The 20579-nt window shown below is 40.4% G+C and overlaps 1 protein-coding gene across 1 annotated transcript in view; it reads right to left on the bottom strand.

Moving 5' to 3' along the window:
• The window catches only part of ZCCHC7 (zinc finger CCHC-type containing 7), a 221335-nt gene extending 220720 nt beyond the window's left edge, over nucleotides 1-615 (bottom strand). The window contains exon 1 of the mRNA XM_090275923.1: nucleotides 500-615. The gene's annotated coding sequence lies outside the window, so the exon portion shown is untranslated. The remainder of the gene's footprint in view (nucleotides 1-499) is intronic.
• Nucleotides 616-20579: the final 19964 nt, after the last annotated feature.

The following is a 20579-nucleotide window of genomic DNA, read 5'->3' as shown; positions in this document are numbered from 1 at the left end:
TACATGAGGGAAGGGGCACCTCTCCCGAAATGTGTCCGGCCCTGCAGCTACTGCTTCTGCTAACACAGGCTGAGAGTGGCCCAGAACTGTTAGGTCTCCCGAGGCCAGGCCCCATCAAGGTGCGGCGGAAGCTCTTGTGTTAAACTGACTGACCGGCTACCCAGGGGTAGCGGAGGTAAAACAGGCAAAACGGCCACCCGCGCCGAGGCCACGGGCGCCCAGCCCTTTCCGAACAACGACCTCAGCCTCAGGCCCGGCAGGGAAAGGCAGACCGCACGCCCCCCCCCCCCGCCCCCCAACAGCTGGTCAGCTGAGCCGGGTGGGGCAGAGCAGCACTAAGGGGCCACGAATCGCACGCCCACCAGGACTGAGGGACAGACAGGGAATGTGGAGGCCGGCGAGGGAACACACGCTGGTTCCACAGCCCGGCGGGCGAGGAGGAGGGCGGGCAGGGGTCCCCCGGTCACGGCGGCTCGGGGTCCGTCACACACATACTCACTGCCGCGGCTGCGACCAAGAAGCACCAACCAGGAACCAAAACTCGTAAACGGATGGGGAGGGGCGAGGACAAATGAGGTAAGGAAACCACATCCACACAGACCCAGGAGGAGGGAAGGCACTTCCGGGGAAAACACAGCTCCCCAAGTTGCCTTCCCTCCCAGCCCACCCTGCGGGCTCTCATCACGCATGCGTAACATCTATTAACCCTTTCCTTCCTCGCTAATAATATTTTGGTTTGCTTTCCTTGCTTTTTCCCTTTTTCCTTCACTGCCTCTTTCAAAGATACGTAGGCTGCATCTATAATAGGGGACATTTTGTTTGAATTACTTGCACGTAAAAGATGCTACTTATCTGGCCAAATCAGGGCGGAGCTTGCACCCTTATGAGCCCGCGAGAAAAACTACATCTCCTGTGATGCCCCTGGACGGATTTCAGAACGGGCTCCGCCTCCTCTTCCATCTCTTGGGTCACGCTCCCTGCTCCCTATACCACGTGGCATGGGATCCCAGCCAAGGCCGGCTGGGGACTGGAGCCTGAAGCCTGGGCGGCTTGCCCGGGTGAGCCAGGGACACCTCAGTGAGGGAGAAACCTCTGGGGAGCCTTGTGTTTAACTTCTGTGCGTTAGGTGACCTTAGATAGGTACCTTCCACTCTAGTTCGAAGTTGAATTTAGTTCATGCTGGGGTGTTTCAGGCTGTTTTTCTTACAAGGCCACAGGTTTAACTCTTAGTGAACCTTGAAGAGCTGTACTCTTGCTAAAGAATGAAGTGACTACTGGTACTTTTTAAAAAGCTTCCAGAGGCTACACGATGGTGTATTGGTTCCTCTTCTCATACTCTATTTTAATACTTATAATAAACCCACCTGTACAACTTTACAAATAATGAAGCACTTTTATCTATTCCTGGGCCCTTGACAAGAGTCTTGAAAGACAAGCTTGACACTGGTTCTTTAGGCCAACATTTATTGAACATCTTTTAAGAGGCAGGCAGTGGTAGCAACTACGGATATAGGGGTAAATTTTTAAAAGTCTGATCTCATAGACCAAGAATCTAGCTGGGAACACAAAATACAGATAATTTGGTTATAAGTCTTAAGAGTTTGGCCAGGAAAATGATTAGAAATTTTAATTAAAAATTATGGCAGATGCTAGGAACAAGGACAGGGTAAAATGAAAAGGTAAAATTGAAAAACATTTTGCAGAGGAGGAAACAACTAAGAAATGGGTCACAGATTACTAGATTGTTTACGTAATGTGTATTGTGTAGAACAAATGTTATCTTAACAATTTATCAAGTGGCAGGTTGATTTTTTTAGATTCCTATTTCTCAAGAAAAGGAAATTGATTCAGAGAAGTTAAGTTACACAAAGCCACAAGGTTAGAAAATGCTCCAAATTACTGTGCCCAATCCTCGCACTTACTCGTGCATTCAACCAAGGTTTACTGCATTCCCATGTTCAGAATGCTTTAGTCATCCCCCTTTAGATTATTTCATAAAACCTAGAGTCCTCTGGATGGCATATATAGGTTGATTCATGGGCTGAATCTGCCTACCTATTCACCACCATGCTAAATCATGGGCAGTTGCCAGCACACAGTGCTCTCCCACTTCTGGACCTTTGCAGGGGGCATTCCCACTGCCTGTAAAGTCCTTCTCCCTGGCCATCTAACATATTCCTATTCACACCACTCTGCCCAAGCCCTGGGTCTTCAGGGATACCTTCCAACAGAGTAGACATTCCTTCTCCTAGGCTCTCCTACACTTTGGACAAACCTCCATTAAAGCAATTATATTGTGGGTTATGGACTCCCTGATGGCAGAGATTTTGGCATTTTATTTTTGTATCTACCCCAGCTAACATAGTGCTTGGTAGCCAGTGTGCACTCAATAAAGGTATTAAAGGAATGAAGTCCCTCTTAACTCCACGTAGGCTCTAGGAAACTAAGAACCAGATGTGAGTTCAGTGTGCAAACCATGTCATAACCCCCAATGACTGGAATGCAGTGTAGTGCTCCATGACATAAAGGTGGGCATAAAGAGTGGTAAGGGTACCAAGGATAAAGAGATTTCCTAAGAAAGTAGTGTATACACACACACACACACCCTGCCTTTACATGGTGAATTCTCGTTTAGGTGGCTTTTAGAATCATAAGATCCAGTCTCCTATTGCAGTGATGGGGAAACTGAAGCCCAGAAGGAAAGACACTCTGCCACCAGAGGATCCAGTCACCTAGCAGATGCAGAAATGTGTCTGCAATCCAGGCCTCTGGATTATGATACAGATACATTACCTCCCTTTGAGGCTGCCACACACACACTTTCTCTTTCCACCTCGTGCTGTCTCTGGCCCACACTTCTTGAGATCATGGGTGGCAGCAAGCACAACTATCTTGAATCCTCTCTTACAGAGAATGTTCTAAAGAGCTTATCTATTTGAGGAAGGAAGCACCTGCTTTCCCCAGGGCAGCAGCAGTACTAAATCAACAGGGAGCAGCTGAATTGGGGTAAAGGCCAGGACAAAGGGGCTTGTCTTATACAGAGGGCAGGCAATATGAGGGATGTACAGTAGGAGGGCCTAGGCAAGTGGCACATTAGTACTCGTTCCTTATCTTTCCGTTGTACAAAGAGGAGCTACCTCCTTTCTTTTATTCCAGTTTATTAGTAGTACCTAGAACTAATCATTCTGACTTCTTAACAGTTGCTTTTCAGTCACTATTCATTCACTGAGGGGCCATATGTAACAGACCCTTGCTAGCCACTTGAGATATATTGTCTCTTTCCTGTCATCAAAATGACTGTAAGGGAGACACTAACCCATTCCACTAGTATAGAAATTGTAACTTGGCAAAATCATGTGACTTGCTCTGAATCACATGGATTCAACTCCAAATATTGTCTGAATCCAAAACCCATGCTCTTTTCTACGCCCAAAGCTGCCATCAAAACTAAATTCCTTGAACCCTAGCCAATTGGTTCGGTTGGTTGGAGTGTTGTCCCATACACCAGAGGATGCGGGTTCCATCCCCAGTCAGAGTGCTTCCATGAGGGTGGAAACTATGATGACCTGCTCCTATCTCTACACCCAGCACCTAGCTCAAGGCCAAGCACATAGTGAACTCACTGAGAATGCTGTGGAATGAGTGGATCCAGTGTGAAATGTCTGTCAAGTGAAGGCCTGCATACTGGTGAACAGTATTGCGGGACAGCAGAGGAGGGAGCTACTGGCTGCATAGGGAAAGTGGAAAAACTCCCTGTTGTCAAGGCGGAGGCCAAATAGTCAGAAAGAAAAAAACCAAGAAGCCAGCATTCTAACAGCAAAGAACACCAACAGGCAATTCACAGAAGAAACTCAAAACGCTGTGAACTATGATAAAGAGGTGTTCAACATCACTAATGATCATAAAAGTACAAATGATCTCATATGTGGTGATCACAGGAATACAAATTGGAAAAGCCTTTTAGGGGAGCTTTTCAATAGCATCTATCAAAATTGTAAATGAGCTATGTTTTTAAGTGTATATGCAAAGATAGTTTGTGAAAGACAAATGGAAACATAAATATTGATCAGGAATAAAATAAATAAAGATACAGCTATACTATTCTTTTAAAACTATGCTGCTTTTAAAGAATGACATGAATCTGTATGTACTGATATAGAACAAACTCCAAGACATATAGTTGAGTGAAAAATTGCAGATCTTTACGCTTATCGTGTATTCATTTTTGTTATAATTTTAAAGGACATATATGTGTGTATATATAAATTCATGGAGAAAATACTGGCTGGATACCAATTGATAACCTCTGAGGAAGGGAGTGGAATTGGAGGGGAATGAAGAGGGACTTTCACTTAAAAAAAAAAAAAAGTGAGATGTGATTCATTGAGAAGAATACCACATCACTTAGGTGATAGTTCTCCCAAAAGCTCTAAACCTGAGGAAACTACCAGACTAACACAAATTGAAGGACTCTACCTCTTCAAAAATGCCAGTGTCATAAAACACAAAGGAAGACGGTGGAACTGTTCCCCACTAAAGGACAACAGTAAAAGAGACATGAAGCATAATAAATGCAATGCATGATCTGGGATTTTCTTTTGTCATAAAGGATATTATTGGGACAACTGGCAAAATCCAAATCTCGTGCCGTATTGATAGTATTTTCTTGACTTTTATATTACAGTAAGTAAGAGAATGCACTGTTTTAGGCTATACACACTGAAGTATTTGGAGTAAAATGGCATCATTTGAAACTTACTCTCAGTGGGTTCAGGGAAAATGTGTGTTGGGGGAAGGAGAGAAAGAGGATAACACAAATGCGGTTAAAAAGTGAATGTTTGGGTAATCTGGGTAAAGGTATATGAGAATTCTTTACACCAGTTTTGCAATTTTCTCTAAGTCTGAAATTATGTCAAAATATAAAATTCAAAGGAAAAAATTTTTAAGTAAGAGTTTTCCAGATAGAAAAAGCAGAGGAATCTTCTTCAAAAGAACAAGAGAAGCAAAGGAAACTGACAACAATCAATGGCTCTGAGTGTCCAGAACAGAGCATAGTGTGGGGAGAACAGAAATGATGAGCAACCCAATTCACAAATGGGGTAGCATTTCCCTGCAACCTATTATTGGAAATGAAGATTTAAAGCCTTCTTTATACCCAGCCTCAAGCCCTACAAGAAAACACTTGAGCTCTGGCTGCCCAATGATTTCATTGGCAATTTCTCTTCATCAGTGACTATAGAATGACAGAAAGGGATAGTTGGTACAACTCCTCATTTTGCAGAAGGGAAAAAACTAAGGCCCAAAATAGAGAAGGATTTGCCATGCCCCAGCAAAAGTTAGCATTAACACTGGCTTCCAGTTCACCACCCATCATTCCTTCTGTGACACCAAAGTCTTAAAGGTTGAGGAAGAATTAGAGGCTGGCAAGTGAAATGATCAAATGTTACCCTTTTATAGTTTGGATCTTTTTCATTTGCCACAAATATGGGCTTAATATCTGTATCATTAAAAATGTAATTATAGAATCGGTTGTCACTTAAAGCCCATATGTTGCAACTGATAAGTGCTGTTTAATTCAGGCTCCTAGTCTGAAGCAGCAATCAAGGTGATTCTCAGGAATTCTCAATGACATGGGTACCCATCTGGATTTCTTGAAAAGTTTAACATCCTTTTTTATTATTCATGATTCTGTGGTTCTTCAAATTGCAAGGTGACAGAGAGAGCACGCAATTTTCATCCAGGCTATAAAATCATTCTTGAAAATGTGGACATTCGTATAGATCACTTTTAATTTTTCTTAGGGACAGCTTTTCCTTATAAAATTATGAAATTTAAAATATATATACTATAAATTAAACTGTATAATATTCTCATTACAATAAAATCCAAGGAATAAGAAGTTAGTATTTCAAGTACTCTTCTCATTTGTTATCATTACTAGTTGGAATTGTATTCCTCAAAGCTAACATCTAAGTGACTATATAATGAATATTGACTAGGAAAACTAGTGAGATTCTAATGTACTTAAGAATCATCAGACTCCATACAGGAAATCTTGAAGCATGTCATCAGTAATGTGTTGACATAATATGCAAACTCCAAAAGGCATGTCTTTATTTTCCATGTCTATGGACCTTGGGTCCCACAGATTCTTAATGCATGAAGGGACACATCTGCTTAAACAAGGACAGAACTTATCCAGGTCTCATTCTATAAAGGGGGCAACTTAATTCACTTGCCTGCCTCAGACTCCAGAATCATACAATTTTCAATCCAGCCATGTCTTTATAATGACATTCACATCAATTATTTTGAGGACTATAGATTGACAACAAATAAAAATTGAGAATAATCAAGATCACCTGACCAAGTGAGTTTTGTATACAGTTTACAAACATCGACTTAAGCACAATTATACACAATAAATTATAGGTGTTATGCTTTGTGTTTCAGTCATGAATATCCATTATTTTTTACTAAATTGATGAAACCATTAGCAAAGTGGGGCTTCAAAGGTCTGCCTCTATTCTGGATCTAAAATTCTTCTATAACTGATACCAGTCTGAATTTGTGTGGTGAATTTCTTGTATCAGAACTAGTAATTGCAGAAGATTCTCTCTTCCCTCCTGCCATACTCAAACTTCACACTTCCTGTACAGTCCTCAACAACTACTTTTGCATGGCCCTAGCAATCCCTGTTCTTGCTTTGCTACTAGACAGATATATTAAAGTCCTGAACTGCTGCACATTTTCTTGAGAATGTTCAATGTTTCTCCCTCAAGAATGGATTTTTTTTTTTTTTCTCTGCTGTGCTGTTGCTCTCAGAACTTACTTTCTACTTTTTCTCTTCTGTGCCTGTGCCTGACAGTACAGGAGCAATGAGAGGTTTAACGGTCTGCATTGGTCTCTTGGCAAGAGAGGGAGTCTATCTATCTGACTGAACGTTACCCAAAGAAAGCTCCAGGCTGCTTAGAGGACACAAATTCTGGTTCTGAATAGGTAGCATTATCAAAGGTTCCTGTTTCCTATTTTCAAAGACCATCTGGGCAAACCTGGACCAGATTAGACAGGATAGAACTGTGTGAAATGAGACCAGGAAAGCAATGGGAAGAAATTGCTAGGAGCTGCACTGGGTGGCAGAAAGTAAATGGCATGTATCTATGAAAATAAGAAAGTAGTGGTAGGCCACCAGGTGACCAGCAGGGTAGCCACTGACTATCAGGACTGAAAGGGATCTCATGTGGCACTGCAACAGGAAAAAACACCAAAAAGTCAGAAACAACAGACTTGGGCATTTTAGTGTAAAATAAAGACAGCACTTCAAATTGATAGAGAAAAGATGAAATATTTGATAAATGGAGCTGAAAGAACTTCAAATAGGCAGTTAGAACCTACCTCATACCATTCAAAAATAAATTATTAATAAGTCAGATTATAGATAAATTACAAAAATTTAAGATAGTACTTTAAGGAGAAAGATACTATAAACAAAATTACAAGACAAGCCATGGAGGGGAGGGGAGAATATGTCCCCCACATACACCATAATATATAAAGAGTTTTCATAGTTAATTAGAAAGCTAAATGCCACCACAGAAAAAGAGACAAAGGTTTGAACAGGAAGTGATAGAGAACTAAAAACAGCTGAATAACACAAGATGATCAATCTTCTTAATATTCAGATAAATGGAAATTGAAACAATACCATTTTTTATCAATCAGACTGATAGATTTTTAAAGATTGATGATAACCATCATGAGTTCATTCATTCAAATATTTATTGTCTACTATGTGTCATGCATGGAAAATGATGAGTGTAACAGACCCAATCCCTGCATTTATGTTTTGGGGCCAAAAATGAGTCTCTTGTAAACAGCATACAATTGGATTACATTTTTACCCATTCTGCCAATCTGTTCTCTTAATTGGTGCATTTAATCCATTTATATTTAACTTGATCATTGATAACATAGGAACTATGTCTGTCATTTTGCTATTTGTTTTCTATATGTCTGATACCTTTCTTGTTCCTTAATTTCTCCACTGTCTTCTTTTGTTTTTTATTTATTCTAGTGTACCATTTTGATTCTCTGTTTATTTTCTTTCCTGCATATATTTTGGTTATTTTCTTATTGGTTTCTGTGGGTATGACAAATAACATGCTAAATTTATATGAATCTAATTTAAATTGATAGCAACTGAGTTTCAGTAGCATGCCTTCATTCTGCTGCTATCCAGCAGAAACCCCTCTGCTCCCCATTTCTGTTGCTATTGTCATTAATTACATCTTTATACATTGCATGCACACTAACATAAATTTATAATTATTGTTTTCTGCATCTGTCTTTTAAATCATAAAGGAACAAAAAGAGGATTTACAAACAAGAAATACAGTAATACTAGCTTTGTATTTTCTTTTGTAGTTATCTCTGCCAGAGATCTTTATTTCCCCATATGGTTTGAGTTACCATGTAGTGTCCTTTCATTTCAGTCTGAAGGATTTTCTTCAGCATTTTCTGAAGGGCAGTTCTGCTATAGACAAACCCCATTAGCTTATGTTAATCTGGGAGTATCTTAATTTCTCCTTTATTTTTGAAGCATTGTTTTGTCAGGTATACAATTCTTGGGTGACAGGGTTGTTTCTCTTTCAGCACTTAGAATATATTATCCCATTTCCTTTTTGCTTCCATGACTTATAATGAGAAATTGGCTGAGAACCATACTGAGGACTTTTTGTATGTGACAAGTTGCTCCTCTTTTTGACTTCAAGATTTTCTCTTTGTCTTTGGCTTTCAACAGTTTCATTATAATCTGTCTCAGTGTAAATATCTTTAAAAGTATTTTGCTTGTAATTTGTTAGGCTTCTTAGGTATGTATGTCCATGTATTTCATAAGATTTGGGAAGTTCTCAGCTATTATTCTTTAAATATTTTTTCTGCCCCTTTCTCCCTCTTCTCTTTCTGTGATTCCTGTATATGTACATTGATATGCTTGCTAGTATCCCATAGGTCCCCTAGGTTCTCTTCAATTTTTTTAATCCTCTTTAATTTCCACTCCTCAGAATGGATAATTTCAACTGACTTATCTTCAAGTTCACTAATTGTTTCTTCTGCCTAATAAAAATCAGTTGGGCCTCTGTAGTGGGTCTCTTTTTTCAGATTTTGCATTTTTAAGTTCTAGAATTTACATTTGGTTCTTTTTGTAGTTTTTATCTTTTTATCTATTGCACATGCATTTTTCTCCTGATTGCTTTTAGTTCTTTGTGATGGTTTCCTTTAGCTCTCTGGGTATTTAAGGCAGTTAATTGAAAGTCTTTGGTATTATGGGTTGAATTGTGTCCTCCAAAAATTCACATATTAAATTCCTAACCTTAGTACCCCAGAATGTGACCTTATCTGGAAATAGTGTTGTTGAAGCTATACTTAGTAAGATGAAGTGCTTGAGGAAACCTCATCCAATATGACTGGTGTTCTCATAAAAAGGGAAAATTTGGACACAGAGACATGTACACAGGGAAAACACTTTCAAAAATAAAGGCAGAGATTGGGGTGATGCTTCTACCCTAATCATTGCCAACAAACCACCAGAAACTAGGTGATAGACCTCGACTATATTCTCTAAAAATTCATAGAAGGAAAGAAGCCTGCTTACTCCTGGATCTCATATATACATATGTTATAGTGAGAGAAAATATCTGGAAAGGTACTTCACTTACAAAGTAGGTTGAAGGGGAGAGAAAAGATAGTGAAAAGTTGGATTTTCACTTTTTCACTTAATACACACTTGACTTGTTATATCTTGTTAGAAATGTGTATTCATGTTGTAACTGAAATATCATTGTAACTTTAAAAAATCAATAAGTATTTTAAAATTAACTTGATATTTTTAAGCCCTTATATGGAGTAAAAAAAAATCACCATTACTACTATTTTTGTTTTCTGGAGTTTCACAATGCATGGTAAAATATCAGAAACCTTGGATTTGAATCCTAGATTGTGTATCTTCTCTACTTCTTCAGATTTAGTCCTCTCTACCTGGCTTCTCTACCCCTGAGAGGGCTGATCTCCATAGACTGCCTCAATAAGTTCCTTGTTTTCAGGACTTTGTTTGGGTTTGAACAATAGGAGGCATGTGCAGGATTTGGGAAGCAGAAGAGAAGTGAGGTCAGGTTCTTAGTCCACTAGCTGAATCTCTGTGAGTTGGCTACTTTCTTCTTCAAAAGACCACATCTTCTGTCATGTGGCTGTCTTCTCTACACAGCCTCTTCTCCCTCTCCTTGCCCCTTTAGGTGTAGGGTTGGTGATGTTCCCTGTAATTGTGGACTCTAGAGTACAGTGCCATCTTTGTTAGTTTCCCTAAGCCATGCCCTCCCCTTTACATATCGTCCCTTTATTGAACTTTCCTCAATTATTTATTTCAAATGCACCATCTCTTTCTTGATGGAACTCTAGTTCATTCATCTACAACTTACTAAATGGGCACATCTCTCTGGACTGAAATCAGCCTTCAGTAGTCCAGCAACTCTCCAAGGTAAAGGAAGTTTTAACAATTACTTTGCAGTTTTTTCTAGCTGTTGAATATATGTAAGCCCTTGATTGGATATAGGGACAGGAGGAGTTTGAAAAACAAGGAAGAGAGCTTGCTGCTTTTTATGTCAGATATACACACATGAGAGATGACACTTATTCAAACCACAAGGCTCTGGATCCCAATTAGAACTATTGAATTTAAAACTTGGGACTGCAGTTTCCTTAAGTAGGAACAAAAATATTCTTTTTAGGTAACGGGTGCTACAGCTCTATCTAAGATACAGGAGCAAACAAACACAGGAGTCTGTCAAGATGAGACAGAGAAATATGGCCCATAAGAGGGAATGGATCAAGGTTCCATTGGGAGAACTAAGCGATGAGGAGATAGCCAACTTAACGGGTGCAGAGTTCAAAACACTGGTGATAAAGATTCTCACAGGCTTGACAGATATGCTTGAGTAGGGCAGATGCATAAAGGAAGCAGTGAAGGCTACACTAACTGAAACAAAGGAAAATCCACACAAAACCAATGGTGAAGGGAAGTAAACTGGGGTTCAAATTAGTGATTTAGAACATAAGGAAGAAAAAACAGTCAACCAGTATAGAATGAAGAAACAAGAATTTTAAAAAATGAGGAGAGGCTTAGGAACCTCTGGGACAACTTTAAATGTGCCAACATCTGAATCACAGGGGTGCCAGAAGGAGAAGAGGAAGAGCAAGAAATTGAAAGCTTATGTGAAAAAATAATGAAGGAAAACTTCACAAGTTTGGTGAAGGAAACAGACATACAAGTCCAGGAAGCACAGAGAGTCCCAAACAAGCTAGACCCAAAGAAGACCACACCAAGACATACCATCATTAAAATGCCAAAGGTTCAAGATAAAGAGAGAATCTTATACACAGCAAGAGAAAAGCAGAGAGTTACCTACAAAGGGATGCCTATAAGTCTATCAGCTAATTTCTCAAAAGAAACTTTGCAGGCTAGAAGGGACTGGCAAGAAGGATTCAATGTGATGAAAAGAAAGGGGCTACAACCAAGATTACTCTATCCAGAAAAGCTATCATTTAGAATGGAAGGGCAGAGAAAGTGCTTCCCAGACAAGATAAAGTGAAAGGAGTTCATCATCACCAAGCCATTATTATATGAAATGTTAAAAGGACTTATTTAAGAAAAAGAAGACTAAAACTATGAACAGTAAAATGACAACAAACTCACAACTATCAACAACTGACTCTAAAAAATAAAAACAAAATCCAACTAAGCAAACCAGAACAAGAACAGAATCATAGGTATGGGGATCATTTGGACGGTTACCAGCTGGGAGGGGGAAGTGAGAGAAATGGGGAAATGGTGCAGGGATTAAAATATATATATTTTACCTTTACTTCTGATTTTGTTCATCATCTATTGCCAATATCCTGGATTAGCATCTGACAATGACATGCTCTATGCTTGAATTTAGGGGCTTCCAAGGAGTTGAGCCTAGCCCAATTCTTGGTTCGTAACTGCCTCCATCACAAAGGCCTTAATGGATTCTACAATAAGTCTCTTGATCCAGGGAAACATATGTGCTGGCAACACATATGTATTAATTTCCAGCAGCTGCTGCAACAAATTAACAAAAACTGATGGCTTAAAGCACCAGAAATTTATTCTTTCACAATTCTGAAGGCTAAAACTCTGAGATCAAGATTCAGTAGGGTCATGCTCTCTCTAGGACAGAATCCTTCAGTGCCTCTTCCTGGCTTTTGAGATTCTTAGCAATCCTTGGCATTCCACAACCAGTAGATATATCACTTCAATCTCAGCCTCGGTTGTCACAGGGCCATATTCTCCCCATGAGTCCCTCTGCTCCTCTTATAAGGTGACCAGTTGTATTACTTGGAATAGAGGCCCATCTTACTCCAATATGAGCACATCTTTTCTAAAGTTTATTTATTGTTTCAAGAGAGAGAGGAAGGTAGAGAAACATTGACCTGCTGTTCCATCCATCCATGCATTCATTGGTTTATTCTTGTATGTACCCTGGCCCTGGATTAAACCCACAACCTTGGTGCATCAAGACCATACTCCAACCAACTGAACTACCTGGCCAGGGTCGGTATGAGCATATCTTAATTAATTATATCCGCAAAGACCCTATGTCCAGATTAGGTCACATTCTGACATACTGGAGGTTAGGTCTTCAACATATCTTGGGAAAAACAATGCAATCCATAACAATATATATTCATAATTTTGAGGGATCAGATCTAGCTTACTAACTAATTGCAGTCCAGGAAGAGAAAATCTCACATATAAAAAATTTTTAGAACATCTTATTCAAGGAAAGCAATAGGTGAGTGGAAAATAACCCTGAACTGGAAGTCAAAGCACAGGTTTATTTCCCTAGGTGTGACATAGCTTGACTGTGTGAACTTCCAAGCCATTTTACTTCCATGCACTTCAATTTCTTTATTTATAAAATGAGAATCCAGACTTAATAATTGCAAAAGCAGGTCCCTTTGAGCTCCCAACTTCTATGATTCTTTATCATATGTGTCCAGTGCTAACAGATATTTTGCTAATAGTAGTGTGGACTTGTTTAAACTCTTTCCTTAGATTTCTTATGCTAAATGTCTCTCTGGGCTCATTTCCAATTACTGTCTCATTGACCATGAGATAGTTTGGTTTATTTTGAAAACATCTGGAGGATTCACTAGCCTTAATTCCCAGTGTCAAATATAAAGGCCCCATTTAAAGCTCCATAATTAGAGCCAGATGTTTCTCCTAATGCTATTAAATCCTCTTATCTAACCTTAGTTCCAAAAAGAGTATGGGGTTTCCTCTCAGGGAGACTGAGATAGAAGAAGGTCATTGGGGTCAAAAGGGGAAGGAGGAGAGTGGGAAGATTTAGGGTCCCTCAACATCCCACCTGTACACTTGGCCTCAATATATCCTCGTCTTCACTTATTTACAGCAGGGATTCCTCCAGGGAAGGTATTCTATTTTATTCATATCTGAGTCCCCTCACACACATGCTTTAGCCCTCAAAACAAGACCTGGCCCAGACTTTTGGAGAGAGGAAGGAAGAAAGGGAGGGAGATCAGTCATAAGACAAGCTTCATCACTGTTCTGTTTCCGCCCCATTGCTTTCTCGGACCCCCTTGAGATCCAGAAACTGACTCTCCTTTTTTTCTTTTTTTCTTTTTGGCTTTATTTATTTATTTATTTTTAGACAGAGGGGAAGAGAGGAAGAAAGAGAGGGAGAAAAACATTGATGTAAGAGAGAAACATTGATAGGTTACCTCTCATACACGCCCTGACTGGGACCGAACCCACAACCCAGGCATGTGCCCTGACCAGGAATTGAATCAATGACCTTTCACTTTGTAGGATTACGCCCAACCATCTGAGCCATGCCAGTCAGGGCTGGCTCTCCTTGTTTTGAAAAACTGTGGGAAAATATACATAACATAAAAATGAACCATTTTAACTATGTTTCAGTATATAGTTTAGTAACATTAAGTACTATATATTCACATGGTTGTGCAACCATTATCACCACCCATTTTCAGAACGATTCCATCATCCCAAACTAAAACTCTATACCCATTAAACAATAATTCCCCATTTTTGCCCTCCTCTCAACCCCTGGCAACCACCATTCTATTTCTGTCTCTATGAATTTGATACTCTAGGTACATAATATAGGGGGTATATAGTATCTGTCTTTTTGTGGCTGGTTTAGTATAATGTTCTTATTTGGTATACTGTCTTCAAGTTCATCGTTGTTGTGGGCATATTTATACCATGAAAATCAGCAGTTGCTTTAAATCAGGACTTCCCCATCCTCACCTCCCTGAGTGCCAGTTATTAAACATTTACAGCACACCACTAGATGAGGTTCCACGGCCCAGAGAGATGCACTGAGGAAAAAGGGGAAGTAGTAGGATATCCTGGTTACTAGGTGGGCAGCTAGTTTTTCAAAAATTCTCTAGTTTCAGTAGCCTTCCACAGAGAGGGCACTGTGCTGTTCTAAAGTCAATCAGGGCCCCAGCTGGTGTGGCTCAATGGGCTGAATGCTGGCCTGCAAACCAAAGGATCACCGGTTTGATTCCCAACCAGGGCACATGCCTGGGTTGCAGGCCAGGTTCCCAGTTAGGGATGTGTGAGAGGCAACTGCACATTGATGTTTCTCTCCCTCTCTTTCTCCATCCCTTCCCCTCTCTCTAAAAATAAATAAATAAAATCTTTTAAAATAAATAAATAAAGTCAATCCAGGACTTTGTAAGAGAGAGCAAAGATTCTGCTGATTCTTCAGGACCAAGAATATTATTTTGTCCAATAATTTGCAACCAAGGGAGAGTAGAATTTCAAAAAACTCCTGTTTTTATGCCACCTCCCTGAGGCCTTGGTTGAATAGGTCTGTACATCCTTGGAAAGGTTTAGCAGGGGTATGACAAGGTCATATTTTCATATTACAAATAATAGCATCACTTTAGTTTGCAAAAGGGTGAAGGAAGGAGGGTGGTTGCAGAGGCAAAGAGACGAGTCAAATAATTATTGCAGTCATCCTTGGGAGAGGTGACAAAAGCTGAACCTAAAAAATGGCAATGGGGATGCACCTGAGAGATGATGGAAAGGTAGACTTCACAATACATAGTGACTGAGTGTGGGGAAGGGGAAGGGTCACTAGGTGGCTGCTGAAACTGTTTATTGAGATAAAGAGACCAGACAGAGAGCAGATTTTTTTTTAAATGGAACCACTTTTAGCCTCACAGAATCTGAAGTGTCTTTGGATATCCAGGTAGAAAAGTCTGATAGAGGAAAAGGTGCTCAAAAGAGAGAGTTCTGCATATACACATGTTGTATATTTGGGAGTCTTCAGCTGAGAGATGACAATTGAAACCTTGGATAGAAATTTGCTTATTTGAGGACAATGCATAGGATGAGAAGAAAATTAAGGACAGAACCCTGGGTCTTAGACTCCAAGGTTAAGAGGCAGGCCAAGGAGCTGGCAGCAAAGGATCGAGAGGGGAGGGGGATCAGATGCTGGAATAACATGGCAAGAGAAGTATGAGAAAGCTGGGAGGGAGTGGTGACTGACAGAAGACACTTTGGGAGACAGGATTGATTGTGATGTCAGATAACAATGCCAAGAGAAATCTGGAGCATCCCCTGGGTGCAGCAGCCAAGAGTCCCAGAGGCCAGACTAAGTGAAAGGGGAGAAGCAGTTGCCAGTGTGCTCTGACTGGAGAAGAAGTGGGAGATGAGGTTACAGACAAACACATGCAAGTCTTTTGAGGACCATACTAGAAAGGGAACAACACCAAGGTTTAAGGTATTTTTTAGTGGTGTTTTATAAGAAAAGAGAGGCCCTAGCATGTTTGTTGCTGTGGGAAAGTAGAGAAAATTTTGGAAAGGAAGGAAAGACTGGAAATGATCCGTCAAGAGACCTACCAAGGAACACAGGAGAGGAGTGGAACTGTCAGTTTCTTAAACGTGTAATGGGTGCATGAGTTATCTGAGGCTCTTATTAAAGTTCATATTCTGATTCAATAAGTCAAGAATGGGGCCAGGAATTCTGCATTCCTCTAACATGCTCTCAGGTGAAGCTGGAACCATACTTTGAGAAGCAGGAGGCTAGAGCTCTGAATGGTAATAGTGTGTTCATTTGTCTCCCGCTCTAGGGAGAATTCTTCCTGATAATCCCTATTGTCTTACAATGTACCTGTCATATAAAGGTCTGTTGAATATATTGAATATATTGAGATGTGTATTTGGCATTATATACAACTATAAAAAAATAGGAAGGAACCCTAAAAGTCCAATAAAACAAGAATGGATAAGTTAATTCAAGTACAAATATACTTTGGAATATTCTTAATTAATTGAACTGATCATTGTCAAGTCCATATGATCATAGGGGGAAATTACTTTAACAAAATTTTAGAAAACATGTGAGTTTTTACTTACAATATTATGATTGCCACTATGTGAAATTATGCATTTGGACAAGAACCAGAATGGTACAGAAAAAGCAACTTCGATTTGTTGGAGCAATAAGATCATGGATGAATTTTTACATTTAGATCTCTGTCAATATTATAAAAATTCAGGCAAAAAATAACACTGTTACACATATGAAAGAAAAGAAATCAAGCATAGATGTTCTAACTAGAAAACCAAAACAGAGATAAGTAATCCCTACATGTGGTAGCTTAGATTTGAGATTGTATGTATTGCTTAAAATATATGTGTGTGTGCGTATCTGTGTGTATAAAACTTTTCTTTGCACAATCATTCTTGTATTCTTATTTGACAGCTTCTCTCTTCCTTTGTCTCTTTTTCCTTCCTTTATTCCCTTTCCTTATGCTTCTGCTCTCCCCTCCTTCTTTTTGAGACGTCTCTCCCTGAAGGAATTCCAATTCCCAATGATATCTCATCAAAGGAGAACATGAGTAGCTGACATTATGTAATGCTCTGACATTTGGCATTCCCAAGGCATTACCCCACCCTTGATGCAGAATAAGTTGTCAGAGCATGAAACTGGTATTTTTACATATTCTTAATGTACAGATGTCAGTCTGAAAAACATTCATTGCTATGATGATTACATTCGTTGTCTCATTTTCTTTCTATGCCAAGAGTTGCTTTTGAGATTTCTTTTCTTTTGGGGGTTTCAGAGAAGGAAGGAAAAACTTTAATGATCCAGCTTACTGATTCTGCCAAAAGGTAAAAGTAAACTTTTATGTCTCTGACCATTTTTGGCAAGCATCCTTTGGGCACAGGGGCTAACATGTAACAAGAAGGACCAGGCCCATTTGATGGTGCCCGATTCCTCAGCATGTTCCAAATCAAATCTGCTTGCAGTTTACAAATTTGTTATTCTGTGTTAATCACAAAAATGAATGGCCTATGCTTCTGGGAAGAACAACATGTGTAAAAATAATAACCTTGTAGAAAATACACAAGGTAAAAACTGGAAGGGATTTAGAGACAGTCCTATCCACCTTCCCATATATTCAACAACACCTTCCTTAATAGGATCCCTGACAGATGAGCATCCAATCTCAGTCTGAACACTTTCAGTGATGGACATCTCACTACCTCATGAAGCAACCATTCCATACTTGGACAGTGGCAAATACTGTCCAGCATTCTTTCCCCCTTCTAGAAACAGTACCAACTTCCTTTGGGGAAATGCTACTTCTTCATTCTATATGGTTTCTGACAGGACACACGGTGGAAGGCTGCTCCCTAGCATATTTGCCCTTGCATTCATTCCTTGTCTTTCCCCTGCCCTTTTCCTGGATTGTAGAGGAGAAGGTGCTGACCCCCACAGGCCCTCAGTCACAGGCTCCCGTGTCAGCTGGGTTCTGATGGGTCTGACCAAGGGGAGGCATTGGCAGGAGATGGGAGGGTGAGGCAAAGGAGAAATGCCAAGGCATTTCTCCCCCTCTTCATGGATCCATGAAGATTTCCTATCTAGGATTCATCTTATGATTCTTTTTCTTAAATATTTATTTATTTATTTTTAGAGAGGGGGAAGGGAGGGAGAAAGAGGGAGAGAAACATCGCTGTGTGAGAGAAACATTGGTTGCCTCTTGCACACCCCCAACCAGGGACCTGGCCGGCAACCCCGACATGTGCCCTCACTGAGAACTGAACCAGCAACCTTTCTCTCTGCAAGACAATGCCCAACTCACTGAGCCACACCAGTAAGGAAGTTGCTGAATGTTTTCAAGAGAAATAGTTGCTCTTCCAGACCTACTTTCTACCCTCCTCCCCTCTGTTTGGCTCCCTGGCCATCTTACTTTCTATCTGGTGCGAATATGAAGCACCACATAGAAAGCAGAGGACGGGAAAAGAGAGAAGTCAAAATACTTATTCCTTTGGTGCTGTGAAAAGAGCATAGCTGGTGATGTGGGATTAAAATGACTGAAAGTAAAATGCTGCTCCAAACTCTTCTCTGGCTGTCTGGTCCTTCCGAGTAAGGTGCAAACTCCTTAGCATGATGTTTAAGGCCCTTTGTGATGTGATCCCTGTTCAGCTCTCAGGGGTATCTCTCCCCATGGACCTCTCTGGCACACCATACCAAAGGCTCTGCATTGACTCAACTAAGCCAAGGTTCACATCAGTGTAGCTTTCCACTTGCTCTTCCCTTTGTCCAAATTGCCCTTTCCTTTCTACTCCTTGCAGAAAAACTGCTCGGTGCCACCCCACTAGACTGGGAGCTCCTCTAGAGGAGGAACACTTCTTACTTGGCTTTGGATCCCCACCATCTAGCCTAGGAAGTGCCATACAGAAGACACAGAGTAACACTTGTTGAATGAATAACTGACCATATGAAACAACTAATCAATAATTAAATGTATGCATGAAGAAAGAAAAGAAGGAAGAAAAGAATGAAGGAAGAAGCCAAGGGAACAGAGGGAATTTATTGGTTACACACAAGTGATGGACCAGTGAAGCTACTCAGGTATTACCAACAATGAGAGGTGGGTGCTAGTCCTAAACTGGAGGGGTTAAGGGAGAAGGTAGTGTTGCTGGGGTCACCCAGGGGAAGTTGAAACCATGATGGGTCTGTCCCGGGGAACTTGGAGCTGAGGCATGGAAGAAATGCAGCTGCAGTACAGGAATCTGACAGATTCTTCTTCCCCAGCATTACCTGGCTTGCTCATACATCCATGAAACCTGACTATAGAGAGTGTGTGTATAAAGGGGTGCAGAGTGAAGCCATCAAGAGAAACACATTACCTCACCTTTGTTACAAGGCAATCATGAACTAATCCATGACAAAATGGAGAGAACACAGGCCTCAGGATCAGGAGACCAGGGTTCTGACCTGAGTTCTGCTGCTAATTCAGTAGGTGACCTTGGGCATGTCCCTTCTACTCTCTGGACTTCAGTTTGACCCTCTATAAAATGACAGGGAAGGATTATGATGATGTCTTAGCGGCTCTCTTCCAGCTCTATCATTCTGTGATTCTAAATCCCTTTATAACAAAGTCGAGGAGAGGAGCTTTGCTCTTGCAAATGGAGTGTAAAGTTAATCCTGCCTGTGCTGAGGCTAACTACTGTGCGTGTGGTTTATCCTACTTCATTAAACCCTGACTCCCCACAGAGCACGCGTAAGGCAGCCCAGGCAGGTAATACCAATGTGTTGCTGAACTGGGTCTCCTAATGGAAAATGATTTTGCCTCCACTCTTTCTAGGGTTTATAAACACAAAACCTATATATGTATCCCATTTTCCATATTGTTACTTTGCAACATGTGTAGATTCAGACCCAATCAGAGGTATAGCAAATTGGGTCCTGGTACTTTATTTATGCACACACTCCCTGCTCCCATCCTATCCCATGCTGCAGGCAGAACCTTCATTTTACATGTGAAGAAACCAAAGCTCAAACACATTAGGAAACCTGCTAAGGGAAGGCACAGGGAGTTGTGTGTGATGTAGGAAGTAAGGGCAGTGTTGCTCTTGAGTGAATGCTCACGAAGGGGTGGAAAAAAGGGAAGGTAACTAGGAACCTCTGAGGTAAAGTCCCCAAGTGAAAAATTTCCCCAAGGATCTTTACCTTTCCTAAAAATTCTTGCAGAATCCCAGGTCACTTTCCTGAGACTAGAAGAGAGCACCGATTCTAGATTATCTCTTGATGAAAATTGAACAGTAACTGTCTTGGGCTCCTTCAGTTTTTCTTCTTTTATTTTGAAATATAGTACAGATATTGAAAAATGCAGATATTGAAAAATGCATAAAGTATCTGTATATAGTATAATGACTAATTAAAAGTGAACACTGGTAATCTCCACTCCAGCCAGGAAGTAAGAGTATTATGTTGAGTGACCAAAGCAAGGCACAGAGAATACATCCACTATGATCCCATTCATAGGAAGTTAGAAAACTGACATACTTGATGTTTGGGCAAAGTGACCAAGTTCTTTGCTTACTCCTATGCATATGTAGACCTGGAAAGCCTTCTTCCCCTCCACCTCATTGAGTGTAGAGCCCACTAGGAACCAAGGGGCACAGAAGCACTGTATAGTAGAGCTAGAAGCCA

This window comes from Furipterus horrens, unplaced genomic scaffold (genome assembly GCF_987537825.1).
Source record: "Furipterus horrens unplaced genomic scaffold, mFurHor1.1.pri manual_scaffold_4, whole genome shotgun sequence".
NCBI lineage: Eukaryota > Metazoa > Chordata > Mammalia > Chiroptera > Furipteridae > Furipterus > Furipterus horrens.
The sequence above is the reverse complement of the archived record's forward strand: the minus strand, read 5'-3'. Positions and strand labels throughout refer to the sequence as shown.